The following is a 19,220-nucleotide window of genomic DNA, read 5'->3' on the forward strand; positions in this document are numbered from 1 at the left end:
TTATTCAAGTTCTTGCCTTTTCTTCTGGTCCTTGAATTTCACATATAATTATGTCTTGATATTGTCCAATAATTGATCACTGAGACTTTGTTAACAATTTCTTAGACTTCTTTCCTCAGTGTGCTTCAGTTTGGATCATTTCTATTATATCTTTAAATTCACTCATCTTTCTGTGTCTCTGTCTGCTGTTAAACCTATTCAGTGAAATTTTCAATTAATATATTTTATTTTTGGATTCCAGGATTTATATTTGATTTTTTTTGCACTTTCCAATTTTCTGTCAAGATTTCCTAATTATTTCTTCATTCTGTTCATTTTTTCCTCAAAGTGGTTAAACTTGTTTATAATACTGTTTAAAAAAATTTTTTTCAGTATAGCTGACTCAATGTTACAGTAGTTTCAGGTGTACAACATAGTGATTCAACTTCTCTAAACATTATGCTATGCTTACCACAAGTATAGCTACCATTTCCCACCATACAACACTATTACAGTATCATTGACTATATTCCCTATGAAGTGCCTTTTATTCCCATGACTTATTCATTCTGTAACTGGGAACCTATACCTCTTGATTCCCTTCACTCCTTTTGTCCATCCCTCCCTACCTCTCCCGTCTGGCAAACCACCAGTTTCTTCTCTATATTTATAAGTTTGATTCTGCTTTTTTGTTTGTTTTGTTTTTTAGATTCCACATATAAGTTAAATTATATGGTATTTGTCTTTCTCAGTCTGACTTATTTCACCTAGTTTAATACCCTCTGGGTCCATCCATGTTGTTGCAAATGGCAAGATCTCATCATTTTATGGCTGTGTAATATTGTATGTATGTACCACTTCCTTATCCATTGACCTATCAATGGAAACTTAGGTTGCTTCCTTATCTTGGCTGTTGTAAATAATGCTGCAGTAAATACAAGGGTGCATGTATCTGTTTGATTTAGTGTTTTCATTTTCTTTGGGTATTTTTATTTTTTTGAGGAACCTCTATAGTGTTTTCCACAGTGGCTATACCAATTTATATTTCCACCAACAGTGCATGGGGATACCTTTTTCTCCACATCCTTGTCAAACACTTGTTATTTCTTGTCTTTTTGATTTTAGCCATTGTGACGGGTGTAAAGTGATATCTCATAGTGGTTTTAATTTCCATTTCCATGATGGTTAGTTATGTTCAGCATCTTTTCATGTGTCTGTTGGCCAGCTGTATGTCTTCTTTGGAAAAATGTCTATCTTGTTTAAAGTTAGTTAGTTAATTAATTAATTAATTAATTAATAAGTAATCCCTACATTCAAGGTGGGGCTTGAAGTCACAATCCCAAGATCAAGAGTCACATGCTGTTCAGACTGAACCAGCCAGGTGCCCCAGAAAAATGTCTATTTTAAAATTCTTGTTGATAATAACATCATTTCTATCATTTGTGGGTGTATTTCTATTGAATAGCTTTTCTCCCAGTTATGAATTTACTTTCCTGCTTTTTCACATATCTAGTAATTTTTTATTATATGCTTGGCATTATGAATGTTACCCTATTGAGCACCTAGATTGGGATTTTGCTCTGTCATAGAGTTATTGACTTGGCAATTAGCTTAACCTTTTGATACTTAAAGTTTTTAGGATTTGTTAGGATGGATCTAGAGAAACATTTAGATTAGACCAGATTAGTTTTTCTTCTAAGATGTGTCTTTCTGAAGCCTCTAGTAAGGTATCATTTTTGTAAGGTGTTTTCGCTTAGGCTGGCTTAAAATTGAACATTTCCTACCCTCTATGATATTCAGTAGTTATTTAGCTCACAGATAACTGATAGTTGTTCTTTGCCCAGCCTCCTAGAGCCTTGTCTTGTACATATACAGTTTAATATTTGGCCAGACTCAAGAGGGTCTCTATGTACATTTCTGGAGTAGCTCCTGGGTACTGCTCCTTTATCTTTGTTACTTTGCCCACAAATTTCAGATAACTACATATCTGGTTTCTATTTTGTTAAATCAGGGAGACTGCTGTGCTCTATTTAGGTAACCCCTCCTTACACCACAGTTCAGAAATTGACTCTAGATAGAAAGTCAGGGAATATGAGGCTCACCTCATTTTTTTCACTTTTCCCAGGGATCATGGTACTATATTACCTGTTATGTAAAATCTAAGAACAGTTATTTTATGTATTTTATCCAGTTTTATAGTTGTTGTAGTGGGAGGGCTGGTTGAATATCAATTTCTGTCATGGCTAGAACCATAAATCTTTGACTCTTGTCTGATTTTATATTTTTAATTTTGGGAGGTGATGGAAATGTTCTAAGTTATGATTTTATTTTTTTTATTTAAAGATTTTATTTATTTATTTTAGAGAGAGAGACAGAGAGAGAGCATGAGAGGGGGGAGGGTCCGGAGGGTCAGAGGGAGAAGCAGACTCCCCGCAGAGCAGGGAGCCCGATGCGGGACTCGATCCAAGGACTCCAGGATCATGACCTGAGCCGAAGGCAGTCGCTTAACCAACTGAGCCACCCAGGCGCCCCTAAGTTATGATTTTAGTGGTGGTTACATGACCATATCCTTGTCAGACCACATTGACACTTTAGTACACAACAGTGTACTGAAAGCTGGTAAACTTTATTGTATATAAATTATACCTCAATAAAGCTCATAAAAAGGCAAAATAAAGACTTTTGAGACCAAGTGATAATACTATTAGATTTTTTCAGGCACACAAATAAGTATAGAGAAAAGTATAGGAAATGCCCTTACAGTTATCACTCAGATTACAAAATAAGATAATACAACCAAACACAACCAGAAGCTCCCTGTGGATCCCTCTCTTGCAGAGTTAACCACTATACTGAACTTTGTGTTTATTATCATCGTGCTGGTTTATGTCATCTTACTACATGTATTTGTAACATCTTACTTAATATGTATGTATTTTGACAAGTATGATATTGTTTCCCCTGCTTTTTAAACTTGACATAAATGTTTCATCCATCCAGCTGATTTTAAATGCTGTGATAATAAATAGGCAAACCCACAAGCATAATTATACTTTTATAACTTCTAGCATTAGGTCTGATGTTTATACTTGGGCCTGACATGCACAAAGCTTACCAGACTATACATTTTGAAACAACTACCATTCTCTCAGGAGAGAAAGCCACGGGACTCACAATCATTTATTCCTCTGCCCAGGGGGAAGAAAAACTAGTGAACACTCATGCTTGGCAAGTGACACGAAAGGCAATTTGCAAAGGCTGGCCAGGTTCCAACAGCTGTAGTAAAGACTCATGTGCCCAGGGGTGACGAGGTTTTGGCTGCTTCTATTGCCCTGAGTCAGCAGGCCTGCTGGTGCCTGGTGTCAGCAGTTTCCGGTCAGAGAGTGACCTGCTGGACACCCTCCTGCTTTCTGCTGGATGGCAGTGAGTGTCTCAGAAAAATTGATTCCAGCCCCCAGATCCAGGCTGGACCATTAACTCCGTAAATATTATGAATCCCTTAATAAGTGTCAGAAATATCTGTAATTCCCTCCCAATGTGACTCCTTTTTATGAGGTCCAGCCCCCATGCGCTGCCCATTCTCCAAGTATAGGCTCCCGTAGCATCTCCTTCCTCACAGCAGGCCTAATTCCCCTAATTCACAAGGATGGCTATTGCTTTCAGCTTGCATCTGTGCCTTTTTTTAAATCATTTTCTACATGTGCTGTATTTCTTTCACCACCTGTGTTGTTTCCTCTGTTACAACCAGGGACCTGCATATGCCAGTTTCTCTTGGTATCCGACTGCTTGCCCCAGCCTCTTACCCTCAGTCTCGGTGCTTGGTGGAAGAAGATCTAATACAGTAACTGGTTGTTGAATAAATGAATGATTGACTGTAACAGATATTCATATTTTGTTTCAGTTTATCATACCAAATTTAAAACAGCAGAAACCCTTTGCTCACAAAAAGACTCTGTGTACAGCATAGCATTTGTATTCTCTCGTTTAATCCCTAATTCCATGCTTTTGGTTCATGCAACTCCTCAAGAACAAGCCAGTCACTGCAATCACCAGCGAGACCACAGCTCATAAACACAGCCAGATCCTCCAGAATAAGTTTTATTTTCTCGTAACCTTTGCTTATTCTAAGTAGAGTTTCATTTTCTTTTCCATTGTTCTCTTGAGCTATAACAAGCCCCTCCTTTGTCCATTTCTTGATTTCCCAACAGGTCAGTTTTGATCACTGGCAGGGTGGTTAAATTTCCTGAAATGCCACACAGCTGAGCCAAAAGTTCTCAACAGAAACAAGAGGGACATCAAACAGAAGAGCCTTCTTTCAAAGTTCCCAGACCTCATGAAATTTGGAAGCATTAAACAACCTCTTTGTCAGTTAAGGAAAAATTTAATCAGGGAAAGTGATGAAAAGCATGTCTACCTTAGCGCCCAGGCACACATTACCTGTATGCACATACTTTTGCATACTTACTGTTCTTTTTACTTCAAGCCAAGCCTAAAGCATTTCTATATCATTCGGTGAAATCAGTTTCTTCAGTTGGAATGTGGGGAATTCTCATTAATAGGTAAATAAGGGAAGAACAGAATTACTTTGTTTATAATTTATTTTATGAAAGGTATTTTTGTCAAAATAACTTAAAAATCATATTTAATAAATAAAAATGCAGGAGACTCTATCCCTTTCTTCCTCTCTCAGTTCTTTTTCTCAGAGACAACCAGCAACCCCCATTTTACCTTTCTGTCCTAGTATTTCTTCTAGTGAATCCCTCTATTTCTAAATATTACATTTATATTGTTATTTCTTACTGTTTCAGTTTTAGACATTATCCATTTCTTGTTATGGAAGTTGAGATCTTTCACCCTTTACTTATATATCTATACTTTTCTTCCCCCCGTCCTCTCAATATAGGTATATCACAATTCTCAGTGTATTAATATGCAGTGTTTACCTCATTATGACTGTGTCAGTATTGTTCACTTCTGAGTCAAGTACTGTGATATATTCTGAATGGCTTTTTTATTGTCCTATTTTTCTCCAGCTTTACAGAGGTTTAATTGACAAATAAAAATTATATGTATTTAAGATGTACAATGTGATGTTTTGATATATGTATTCATTGTGAAATGATTGCCACAGTCAAGCTAATTTAACATATTCATCACCTCATATAGTTACCTTTTTTGTGTGTGAGGAGAACAAATGAGATGTATCCTCTTAGCCAAGTTCAAGTATATAGCACATTAGTATTAACTATAGCCATCATGCTGTACGTTAGGTCTCCAGAACTTATTCATCTTGTGAGTGAATGTCTGTTCCCTTTGACCAGCATCTCCCCTTTTCCCCATCCTCAGCCCCCAGTAGCCACCGTTCTACTCTGTGTTATCACATTACTATGAGTTTAACATTTAACATTTTAAGATTCCACAAAGAAGTGATACCATGCAGTATATGTCTTTTTGTGTCTAGCTTATTTCATTTAGCATAATGTCCTTCAGGTTCATCCATGTTGTCACAAATGGCATAATATCCTTCTTTCTCATGGCTGAATAATGTTGCATTAAATATGTATATGCCACCTTTTTAAATCATGTATGTGTTGATGGACACTTAGATTATTTCTATATCTTGGCGACTATGAATAATGCTTCAGTGATCATGGAAGTGCAAATATCTCTTTCAGATAGTGATTTCATGTCCTTTGGATATATACCGTATAGTAGCATTGCTGGATCAGATGGTAGTTCTATTTTTAATTTTTTGAGAAACCTGCATACTGTTTTCCGTAGTGACTGCACCAATTTACATTTCTTTTTTTTTTTTTTTAAAGATTTTATTTATTTATTTGACAGAGAGAGACACAGCGAGAGAGGGAACACAAGCAGGGGGAGGGGGAGAGGGAGAAGCAGGTTCCCCGCAGAGCAGGGAGCCCGATGTGGGACTTGATCCCAGGACCCTGCCTGGGATCATGACCTGAGCCGAAGGCAGTCGCTTAACCAACTGAGCCACCCAGGCGCCCACCAATTTATATTTCTAATAGCAGTGCACAAGTGTTCCCTTTTCTCAACATCCTCACCAAAACTTGTTATTTCTTGACTTTTTGATTATATCTATCTTGACAGAAGTGATAATGATATCTCATTGTGGTTTTGATTTGCATTCCACTGATGATTAGTGCTGTTGAGTATGGTTACTTATGTATGTTGACCATCTGTATATCATCTTTGGAAAAATGCCTTTTCACATCTTTTGTCCATTTTTAATCGGGTTGTTTTTTTGCTATTTGAGTTGTATGAATTACTTATATATTTTGGTTATTAACCCCTCATTGGATATATAGTTTGCAAATATTTTCTTCTATTCTGTAGGTACCTTTTTGTTTTGTTGATTGTTTCCTTTGCTGTGGAGAAACTTGTTAGTTTAATGTAGTCCCACTTGCTGATTTTTGCTTTTGTTGCTTGTGCTTTTGGTGTCAAATACAAAAAATAATTGCCAAAACCAGTCCCATAAAGCTTTTCCCCGTTTGTTTTTTTCTAGGAGTGTTTTGGTTTCAGGTCTTATGTTTAACCTTTAATTCATTTTAAGTTGATTTTGGTGTACGGTGTGAGATAAGGGTCCAATTTCATTTTTGTGCATGTGGATATCCAGTTTTCCCAGCACCATTTTTTGAAGAGCCTGTTCTTTCTCCATTGTGTATTCTTGGCATTATTGTTAGTTCACTTGGTAATGTGTATTCTTGGCACTAAGATTAGTTGGCTGTATATGTGTGGATTTATTTCCGGGCTCTCTTTTCTGTTGCATTGGCACATACTTCTGGTTTTATACCAGTACCATACTGTTTTGACTACTGTAGTTTTGTAATATAATTTGAAATCAGGAAGAAGTAAGATGCTTCCAGCTTTGTTCTTGCTCAAGATTGTTTTAGATCTTTGTGGTTCCATATGAAGCTTAGATTTTTTCTATTTCAGTGGAAAATGCCATTGGAATCTTGGTGTAGGGATTGCTTGAAGTCTGTAGACCACTTGGTAGTAGTTTGGGTAGTATGGACATTTTAACAATATTAATTTTTCTGATCCCTGAACACATGATATCTTTCCATTTGTATCTTTTTTCACTTTCTTTTATCAGTGTATTATAGTTTTCAGTATACAGATCATTCACATCCTTGGATAAATTTATTTATAAATATTTTATTGATTTTGATGCTATTATAAATGGGATTATTTTCTTTATTTTTTTAATATAGTTTTTTTTTTTTTTTAAGATTTTATTTATTTCTTTGAGAGAGAGAGAGCATCCATGTGTGGGGGGGGCAAAGGGAGATAATCCTCAAGCAGACTCCCCACTGAGTGGGGAGCCTGATGTGGGGTCCAATCCCATGACCCATGAGATCATGACCTGAGCCAAAATCAAGAGTCAGACGTTTAACTGACCATCCAGGCACCCCAATCATGATTCCTTTTGCTAGGTTTTCAAATTGTGGCTTTAAAAATTTGAGATATAGTTGACATGTTGTGTGAATTTAAGATATGATGCATTGATTTGATACATTTATATATTGCAATGTGATTACCACCATAGCATTAGCTAATACCTCTGTCACGTAATTATCATTTCTTTTTTGTGGTGGGAAGAATTAAGATCTACTCTCTTAGAAACTTTGAACTTTATGATACAGTATTGTTATCTATAATCACTATGCTATGCATTAACTCTCCAGGACTTATCTATCTACTAGTTGCAAGTTGGTACCATTAAATAATATATCCCCAATTCCCCTACCCTGTAGCCCCTGGTATCCACTGGTCTACTGTCTGTTTTTATGAATTCAGCTCTTTTAGACTGATTCTACATATAAATGATACTATGCAGTATTAGTGTTTCTCTCTCTGACTTACCTCACTTGGCATAATGCCTTCAAGGTTCATCCATGTTGTTGCAAATGGCAAGATGTCCTTTCTCATGGTTGAATAACATTCCATTCTATATTTTTTACACCACATTTTCTTTATGCATTTATCTGTTGTCAGACACTTAGGTTGTTTCCATATCTTGATTGTTGTGAATAATGCTTCAATAAACATTGGAGTGCATATATCTCTTCAATATCCTGTTTCATTGCCTTTGGGTATATACCCAGGGTTGCTGGATCAGGTAGTAGTTCTATTTTTAATTTTTTGAGGAAACTCAATATTGTTTTCCATAGTGGCTGCACCAATTTACATTCCCACCAGTAGTGAGTGCAGGTTCCCTTTTCTCCATATCTCGCCAGCACTCATGTGTTATCTTCTTGATAATAGCCGTTCTAACAGGTGTGAGATGACCTCTCATTGTGGTTTTGATTTGCATTTCCCTGATGATAAGTTGAACATGGTTTCATATACCATTGGCCTTTTAGATGTCTTCCTTGGGAAAAATGTTTATTAATTCCCCTGCCTATTTTAAAATTAGATTTTTTGTTGTTGTTGTTAGCTATTGAGTTATAGGAGTTCTTTCTATATTTTGGATGTTAGCCCTTATCAGATACATGGTTTACAGATACTTTCTCTCATTCCACAGTGTGCCTTTTCATTTTCTTTTTTATTGTTTGCTTTGCTGTGTAGAAGCTTTTTACATAGTCCCATTTGTTGATTTTTGCTTTTGTTGCTTATGCTTTTGGTGTCATATCCAAAAAATCATTGCCCAGACCAGTGTCAAGGAGCTTCTTCCCCATGTTTTCTTCTAGGAATTTCATGCTATCAGGTCTTATATTTATCTATTTTGAGTTAATTTGTTTGAGTGGTATAAGAAAGGGGTCCAGGTTTTCCAAGTTTTCTGCATGTAGTTATTCTGTTCTACCAGCACCATTTGTTGAAGAGGTTATTCTTTCCCCATTGGGTGTTCTTGTCAAATATTAGTGAACTATATATGCTGGGCTTTATTTCTGAGCCATTTTGTTATTGGTCTATTTGTCTATTTTTAGGCTGGTACCATACTCTTTTAATTACTGTAGCTTTGTAGTATAGTTTGAAATCAAGAAGTGTGATGCCCCCAGCTTTGTTCTTCTTCTTTTTTTAAAGATGTATTTATTTGAGAGAGAGAGAGAGAGAGCATGCACAAGCGGTGGGAGGGACAGATGGAGAGAATCTTCAAGCAGATACCAAGCTTGGAGCCTGACTCCAGGCTTGATCTCATGACCCATGAAATCATGACCTGAGCTGAAACCAGGAATCAGACGCTTAACCGACTGAGTCACCCAAGTGCCCCCACCCAAGTGCCCCTGTTCTTCTTTCTTATGATTGCTTTACTATTTGAGTTTTTTATGGTTCCATACAAATTTTAGGATTGTTTTTATATTTCTATGAAAAATGCCATTGTAATTTTGATAGGGATTGTGTTGAATCTATAGTTGGCTTCAGGCAGTATGATATTTTTCAGTATTAATTTTTCCAATTTATGACCATGGGATATTTTTTCATTTGTCTTCTTCAATTTCTTTCATCAAGGTCTTATAGTTTTTATTGTACAGATCGTTCAATTCCTTGGTTAAATTTATTCCCAAGTATTTTATTTTTTATGCTATTGTGAATGAGATAGTTTTCTTATTTTTTTCAGATAGTTTATTGTTACTGTATAGAAATATAACTGATATTTGTATGTTCATTTTATATCCTCCAACTTTACTGAATTCCTTGATTAGTTCCAGTAGTTTTGGGTGAGTCTTTAGGATTTCTTTTTTTTTTTTTTAAGATTTTTTTTATTTATTTGAGAGAGAAAGAATGAGAAACAGAGAGCATGAGAGGTAAGAGGATCAGAGGGAGAAGCAGACTCCCCGCTGAGCAGGGAGCCTGATGCGGGACTTGAATGCGGGACTCCAGGATCATGACCTGAGCCAAAGGCAGTCGCTTAACCAATTGAGCCACCCAGGTGCCCCTGGATTTCTTTTTTTTTAAGTTTATTTATTTATTTAAGTAATCACTATACCCAATGTGGGGCTTGAACTCATGACCCCAAGATCAAGAGTCACATGCTCTTCTGACTGAGCCAGCTAGGCACCCCTAGGATTTCTATATATAAAATCATGTCATCTACAGATAACAATTTTGCTTCTTTGTTTCCTATTTATAAACCTTTTATTTCTTTTACTTGCCTACCTACTCTGGCTAGGACTAACAACAGTATGGTGAGAGTGGTAATAGTGGGCATTTTTTGTTCCTGATCTTAGAGGGGAAGCTTTCAATTTTTCATTACTAAGTGTAATGTTAGCTGTAGATTTGTTATATATAGCCTTTATTATGCTGAGTTATGTTCCTTCTATACCCAATTTGTTGAATTTGTTGAACTAATTTTGCTAAATTCCTAAGTTTTTATATATTGTGTTTCTATTTTGTTTGCTTCAAGATATTTAAAAATTTTCCTTGTGATTTCTTATTTGACCCATTGGTTTTTCAGGAGTGTGTTGTCTAATTTCTACATATTTTTAAAATTTCCACTTTTCCTCCTGTTACTGATTTTTAGTTTCATACCAGTTGTGGTTGGAAAGATACTCAATATGCTTTTCAGTCTTTTAAAATTTGTCAAGACTTGGGGCACTGGCTGGCTCAGTTGGTAGAGCATACAACTCTTGATCTCGGGTTCTAAGTTTGAGCCCCATGTTGGGTGTAGAGATTACTTAAGATCTATAAATGAGGGACGCCTGGGTGGCTCAGTCAGTTAAGCGTCTGCCTTCGGCTCAGGTCATGATCCCATGGTCCTGGGATTGAGTCCCACATTGGGCTCAGTGGGGAGCCTACTTCTCCCTCTGCTTGCTCTGCCTGCCGCCTCCCCCTGCTTGTGCTCTCTCTCTCTCTGACAAATAAATAAACAAAATCTTAAAACAAAAATCTATAAATGAATGAAAGAAAGAAAGAAAAAGAAAGAAAGAAATTTTGTCAAGACTTGTTTTGTGTCCTAACATATGACCTCCACTGGAGAATGTTTCATGTGCACTTTGAAGACTATGTATTCTGGTGCTATTGCATGGAATATTCTGTTATGTTCATTTAGCCTGAAGTATGGTTCCAGTCCAATGTTTCTCTATTGCTTTTCTGTCTAGATGATCTCTCTGTTGTTGAACATGGGTTATTGAATTCCCCTAATATTATTGTATTGATGTCTATTTTTCCCTTCAATTCTATTAATATTTGCTTTATGTATTTAGGTCCTCTGATGTTGGGTGCATATATATGCAATTGTTATATTCTCTTGATCAATTGAATGAATGGCTTTCTTATCTCTTACAGATTTTGTTTTTTATCCTAGAGTTAAAAATCATTTTATCTTTTCATTTTCAAAGGTTTTCATGTGCATGTAACTAAACTTCCTCCAACTATTTGGGAAAATAACAAATCTGTTAAAGCCTCTCAATATTTTTCTGAGCGAAAAAAACACAATTTCATTTTCCCATAGAGACTTCCCTCCAGTGTAGACTTGGGCATCTCTAGGCTGGACACACAACTGACATACTGGGCTTCCCTTGGCTGCTTTTCTGGCTGGGATGCTCAGTCTCTTGGATCGCATTCCTTCTGCTTTCCTGAGTTATGTCCCAATTTTGCCAAAGCACATCTTCTAGGAGATTCCTAAAAAATCATGTAGGGAAAAAATATATTTTTTAAGATTTTTATTTTTTTTAAGTAATCCTAACCCAACGGGGGGCTCAAACTCACAACCCCAAGATTAAGAATTGCATCTTCCACCAACTGAGCCAACCAGGCACCAGGGAAAAAAATAATATATTTTTTTTTTCAAAGAAGGAGAGTCTTTTGCATGTTTGGAAATATTTTTATTCAATCCTCATACTTAAGTTTGAGTGAGTATAGAATTTTAGGTTGAAAATAATTTTTCCTCAGAATTTTAAAGGCATTTCTCCACTATTTCCTAGCATCCAGTGTTGCTCTTGAAAACTACTGTGCTATTCTGATTCTGTTATTTGGTTCTTTGGGATTTTTAAAAAATTATTTTTAAGTAACCTCTGTGCCCAATGTGGGGCTCAAACTCAAGACCCCAAGATCAAGAGTTACATGCTCTACAGACTGAGCCAGCCAGGTGCCCCTATTATCTAGTTCTTCGAATGAGACCTCTGTTTTCTCTATTTCTGTCTCTATCATCTCCCCCTCTGCTTCTCTCCTTCCATCTCTTTCTGTCCCACTCCATGCTTTTATGATTTTCTTTAGTATTCTTTAACTTCCATGACATGGATTTATGGGCTGGGTACTCAGTGGGCATTTTCAATATAATTATTACTTCAGTTCTGGGAAATTTATTTGTATTCTACCTTAAATAATTTTCTCCCCTCCATATTCTCTGGTCTCTCTTTTGGCAAATTCTATTATTCTCCATCTCCTGGAATACTCTTAATTTCTTCATTTCGCTCAGACTTTCCACCTCTTTGGTTTTTGTATTATACTTTCAGGGAGTTTTCTTCATCTTTATCTTTCAACTTTTTGTTGAACTTCTATTCCGCCCGTCGTGTTTTTAATTTTGAAGAGTTCTATCTTGTTGTCTAATTGTTCTTGGTTTTAGGTGTAATACTTATTCATAGCTGTAATATTTTATCTTACTACTCAGATGTTGTTAATGGTAATTTTTAAATATTTTCTTCTGTTCCCTGTGTGATTTGTCTTTTATCCCCCATTTTAGTTTAGCTTTTTAATTGAGGTATAACTTAATGAGATGTATACAGAACTTGGTTATACTACTTGATGAATTTTGCATCTGATTACACTCCTGTAATCACACCCAGATCAAGATATAGAATATTCTAGTGACACAAAAGTCTCCCTCATGACCCTTTCCAGGCAATATAACGCCCCAAGGAATAATCACTCTTTTGATTTCTATCAACAACAGTTTGTTTTGCTGGTTTTCAACTTCATATCAGTGGAGTCATATGGTATGTACTCTTCTTTGTCTGGTTTATTTCTTTCAACAATATTAAGCCTGTTTGATTTATCCATGTAATCAATGTAGCAGTTGTTAATTATTTTTTATTGCTGTATAGTATTCCATTGTATAAATATACCAGTTTTACTTTCCTGTTGAAAGACCTTTGAGTCATTGCCATTTGGAGTCTATTATGAATAAATCTAAGAATATTCCTTTATATGTTTATTACAGATATAAGCACTCAGTTCTCAGGGACATATATTCAGTAGTGAAATTTCTAGGTCATAAGGTTTATAAATATTTAGCTTTAAAATATATTGTCAAATCGTTTTTTAAAGTGGCTGTACCAGTGGAAACTTCTGCCTGAAATGTATGAAAGTTCCTGTTGTTCCACATCCTTATCAACACTTGTTATTGTCAATTTTCAAATTTTAGTCATCTAGTGGGGATATAGCAATATATCATTGCAGCTTTAATATGAATTTCCCTGCTAAGCTTATTAGCTATTTGCATATCCTTTTTTAAAAAGTATTTTTATTTATTTTATTTTATTTTTTTAAAGATTTTATTTATTTGAGAGAGCGAGAATGAGAGAGAGAGAGAGAGTACATGAGATGGGGGAGGGTTAGAGGGAGAAGCAGGCTCCTCGCTGAGCAGGGAGCCCGATGCGGGACTCGATCCAGGGACTCCAGGATCATGACCTGAGCCGAAGGCAGTCGCCTAACCAACTGAGCCACCCAGGCGCCCTAAAAAGTATTTTATTTTTAAGTTATGTCTACACCGAATGTGGGGCTCAAACTCACAACCCTGAGATCAAGTGTCACATGCTCCACTGACTGAGCCAGCCAGACATTCCTGCATATCCTTTTTTTATAAAACTTTTAAAAGATTTATTTATTTACTTGAGAGAGAGAGCGAGCGTGCACGAGCAGGAGGGGTAGAGGGAGATGGAGAGAATCCCAAGCAGACTCTGCACTGAGTGTGGAGCCATATCAGGGGCCCAGATACGTGGAGCCACAACCCTGAGTTCATGACCTGAGCCGAAACCAAGAGTCGGATGCCTGACTGCACCACCCAGGTGCCCCTGTATCCTTTTTTTAACATGAAATTTCTGTTCAAGATTTTGTCCATTTTTTAGAAAATTGGGTTGTATGTTATCTGAGTAACAAATTACCTCAAGACATACTGGCTTAAAACCCCAGTAAACATTTCTTATCTTGGTTTCTGTGGGTCAGGAATTCTGGAATGGCTTAGATGGGTGCTTCTGGCTTCTGCAGTCAAGAGGCTAACTAGGGCTGCTGTATTCTACAAGCTTGAGTAGGTTTGGAGGATCCACTTCCAAGATGGCTTACTCACATGGCTAGGAAGTTGGTGCTGGCTGTTGGCTGGAGGCCACAGTTCCTTGCCACAGGGACTCTCCATAGGGTGGCTCGACACTTCTCACAACACTGTTACTGGCCTTGCCCAGAGCAAGTGACCCAGGTGAAAGTAAGGCAGACGCTTCCATGTCTTTTCTGACCTGGCTTTTGAAGTTACATTTTGACATGTGTGTGGCATTCTTGGTTGCCTAAGTCTGTCTAGTTCAGTATATGAGAGGACTAACTAAATGAGGGTGTGAATATCGGGAAGCAAAGACCAATGGGGATTGTTTGGGGAACTGGCTTCCACAGGTTGTCTGTCCTTTTCTACATATTCTGATTAGAAGTTCTCTGTTAGATGTGGCAACACTGTCAGAGTGACTTGCCTTTTCACTCTCTTAATACTGCCTTGTGGTGACTAGAATTTAACGGCTTTATTAAGATAAAATTTATCCATTTAAAGTATAATTCAACACCTTTAGTGTATTCACAAAGTTATGCAACTATCACCACAATCAGTTTTTGAGTATTTTCATCATCCTTAAAGGAAACCCCATACCTACTACCAGTCACTCCCCATTCCTTCTGCAAACTCCCAGCCCTAGAAAACTGGTAATCTACTTTTTCTGTTTATAAAATTGCCTGTCCTGAACATTTTATATAAATTAAATTATACAACATATGTTCTTTTTTGACTGGCTTATTTCATTTAGCACAGTGTATAGAAGAATTATCCATGTTGTAGCATGTGACAGTATTCCATTCCTTTTTACTGCCAAATAATATTCTGTTATATGGACATACCACATTTATCCATTCAAGAGTTGAAGGGTCATTTGGGCTGTTTCTACTTTTTGGCTATTTTGAATAGTGCTACTATGAACATTCATGGGTAAGTTTTTGTATGAACATATATTTTCAGTTGGGTAAATAACTAGGGGTGGAATTGTTGGGTTGTGTGTAACTGTCTTTAACTTTTTCTTTTAAGACCTTATTTTTTTTTAATTTTAAAAAGACTATTTATTTGAGAGAGAGATAGAGAGAGAGAGAGAGTGAGAGCACAAGTCGGGGGGTAGGGGCAGAGGGAGAGGGAGACGCAGACTCCCCGCTGAGCAGGGAGCCTGATGCTGGGCTTGATCCCAGGACACTGAGTTCATGAACTGAACTGAAATCAAGAGTCAGACGCTCAACTGACTGAGCCACCCAGGCGCCCTGCCCCTATTTCAAGATTCTTTTTTTTTAAAAAAATATTTATTTGACAGAGAGAGAGAGCACAAGCAGAGAGAGCAGCAGAGGGAGAGGGAGAAGCAGGCTCCCTCCTGAGCAGGGAACCCGATGCAGGGCTCGATCCTAGGACCTGAGAGCATGACTTGAGCTGAAGGCAGACGCTTAACCGATTCAGCCACCCAGGCACCCCAAGACCTTATTTTTTTAGAGCAGTTTTAGGTTCACAGCAAAACTGAGAGGAAAGTACAGATTTCCTATATACCCAATGTCCCCACACATGCACAGCCTCTCCCATTATCAACATCCCCTACCAGAGTGGTGTATTTTGTTACAATTGATAAACCTACATTGAAACATCATAATCACCCAAAGACGTCAGTTTACATTAGGATTCACTGTTCGTGTTGTACATTCTGTAGGTTTAGAAAAATGTATAAAGTCATGTATTCATTATTATGGTGTCATACAGCACACTTCCACTGCCCTAAAACTCCTCTGTACTCAGCCTATTTATCCCTCTCCCTGACCCTGAACCCCTAGCTATCACTGACATTTTTAGTGTCTGCAGTTTTGCCTTTTCCAGAATGTCATATAGTTATAATAATACAGTATGTAGCCTTTCCAAATTGGCTCCTTTCACTTAGTAATATTCATTTAAGTTTCTTTCATATCTTTTTAAGATTTTATTTATTTGAGGGAGAGTGAGAGAGAGAGAGAGAGAATGAGAGAGCGAGAGTGCAAGCACACACAGACGGAGAGGGAAAGGGAGAGCAGAAGAAAATAAATAATAAATAATATTTATCTCTCCTGAGCAGAGCCCAATGTGGGGCTGGATCCCAGGATCTGAGATCATGACCTGAGCTGAAGGCAGTTGCCCAATCGACTGAGCCAGCCAGGCACCCCTAAATTTTCAATTTCTTTGGGTAAAAAGACCAAGGAGTGTGCTGGATCATATGGTAACAGTATGTTTAGTTTTCTAAGAAGCTGCCAAACTGTTTTCTGAAGTGGCTGAACCATTTTGCATTCCCACCAGTAGTGAATCAGAGTTCCTGTTGCTTCACTTTTTCATCAGCATTTGATATTGTCAGTGTTCTGGATTTTGGACATTCTAATAGGTATCTCGTTTCAATTTGCATATCCTGGTGACATATGATGTAGAGCATCTTTTCATATGCTTTTTTTCATATGCCCATTTGCCTTCTGTATATCTTTTTGGTGAAGATGGCTGCTAAAGTCTTTGGCTCATGTTTTATTTTATTTATTTATTTTTTTAAAGATTTTATTTATTTATTTGACAGAGAAAGACACAGTGAGAGAGGGAACACAAGCAGGGGAAGTGGGAGAGGGAGAAGCAGACTCCCTGCCGAGCAGGGAGCCCAATGCGGGACTCGATCCAGGGACTCCAGGATCATGACCTGAGCCGAAGGCAGTCGCTTAACCAACTGAGCCACCCAGGCGCCCTTTGGCTCATGTTTTAAACAGGTCATTCATTTTTGTATTGCTGAGTAAGAGTTCATTTTTTTGTGATGGTATTGTTTTTAATTTCAAATTCTACTTGTTAATTGCTGATATATAGGAAAACAATTGACTTTTATATATTAACCTTGTATCCTGCAATATTGCCATAATTGCTTATTCCAGTTTAATTTTTACTTTTTTTGTAGATTCTTTCAGCTTTTCTACATAGACAATTGTGTCCACTGTGAATAAAGACAGTCTTATTTCTTCCTTCTCATTAGTTATATTATTATTATTTTTTAAAGATTTTATTTACTTGAGAGAGAGAGAGACAGCGAGAGAGGGAACACAAGCAGGGGGAGTGGGAGAGGGAGAAGCCGGCTTCTCGCTGAGCAGGGAGCCCAGTGCGAGGCTCGATGCCAGGACCCTGGGATCATGACCTGAGCCGAAGGCAGACGCTTAACGACTGAGCCACCCAGGCTCCCCTCAATATGTATTTTTTTTTTAAAGATTTTATTTATTTATTTGAGAGAGAGAGTGAGCACAAGAGGGGGGAGCGGGAGAGGGAGAAGCAGACTCCCCGACGAGCAGGGAGCCCGATGTGGGACTTGATCCCGGGACTCCAGGATCATGACCTGAGCCGAAGGCAGTGGCTTAACCAACTGAGCCACCCAGGCGCCCTCAATATGTATTTTTTAAACTCCTTTTCTTGTGTTATTGCCTAGGATATCCTAGGACTTCAAGGATGATATTGAAAAGAGTGATGTCTTGTTCTTGATTTTAGTGGTAAAGCTTCTAGTTTCTCACCATTAAGTGTGATGTCAGCTGTAGCTTTTTTGTAGATTATCAAGCAGGGAAAATTCCCTTCCATTCTTAGTTTACCAAGAGGTGGTTTTTTTTTTTTTTTTTTTTTTTAAGTAAACCCCATACCACATATGGGTCTCGAACTCACAACCCCAAGATCAAGAGTGACATGCTCCACTGACTAAGCCAGCCAAGCACCCCAGTTTATTGAGAGTTTTTATCATGAATGAGTGCTGGATTTTTTCAACGCTTTTTCTGCATCTATTCATATGTGATTTTTCTTCTTTACTGTGTGGATGTGATGGATTACATTATTTGGTGTTTGAATGTTGAACCAGTCTTGCAACTGGGATAAATCCCACTTGGTTATGCTCTAAAATTCTTTATATACATTGTTGGATTTGATATGCTAGTATTTTTATATGAATGTCCGTAAGGTATTGATCTGTAGTTTTCTTGTAATGTTTTTGTCTGGTTTTGGTTTTAGGGTAATGCTGTCCTCCTAGAATAAGTTAGAGAGTATTCCTTTTGCTTCTATCTTTTAAGAGAATTGGCATAATTTCTTCTTTTAAGTGTTTCGTAGAATTTACCAGTCAATCCATGTAGGTTTGGTGCAGTTTTGGAAGGTTATTCATTATTGATTCAATTTCTTTAATAAATATAGTGTTATTCAGATTGTTTCTTCTTGTGGGAGTTTTGGCAGATTGTGTCTTTCAAGAAATTGGTCCACTTCAACTAGGTTATCAAATTTGTGGACATAGAGTTGTTCATAGTATTTCTTTATTATTATTTAAATGTCCAGGGGATCTGAGGCAATGACCCTTTCTTCATTTCCGATATTAGTAATTTGTGTCCTCTCTCTTTTTTTCTTAGCCTTACTAGAGGTTTATCAATCTTATCAATCTTTCCAAAGAACCAGCTTTGTTTTCATCAATTTTCTTTTGAATCCTTATCCTCAATTTCATTGGTTTTTGCTAAATTATTATTATTTTTATTATTTATTTTCTTCTGTTTCCTTTGCATTTAATTTGCTTTTCTTTTCCTAATTTCCTAAAGTGGAAGCTTAGATGATTGATTTTAGACCTTTCTTCTTTTCTAATATATATATATGGTCAATGCTACAAATTTCCCTTTAAGCACTGCTTTCACTGCATCACCCAAATTGGGTAAGTTGTGTTTTCTTTTTCATTTAGTTAAAAATATTTTTAAATTTCTATTGAAATTTCTTCTTTGACATGTGTTATTTAGAAGTGTGTTGTCTAACCTCCCATTATTTGGGGATTTTCCAGCTGTCTTTCTGTTACTGATTTCTAGTTTAATTCTGTTTTAGTCTAAGCAGGCATTGTATGATTTCTGTTTTTTAAAATTTGTTTTGATTTATTTTATGGCCCAGATGTGGTCCATCTAGGTGAATATTCCATGTGAGTTTGAGAAGAATATGTTTTCTGCTGTTACGGGATGAATTAGTCTACAGATGTCTATTATATCCAGTTTATTGC

This window comes from Leptonychotes weddellii, chromosome 1, assembly GCF_054177405.1.
Source record: "Leptonychotes weddellii isolate Sample4059 chromosome 1, ASM5417740v2, whole genome shotgun sequence".
NCBI lineage: Eukaryota > Metazoa > Chordata > Mammalia > Carnivora > Phocidae > Leptonychotes > Leptonychotes weddellii.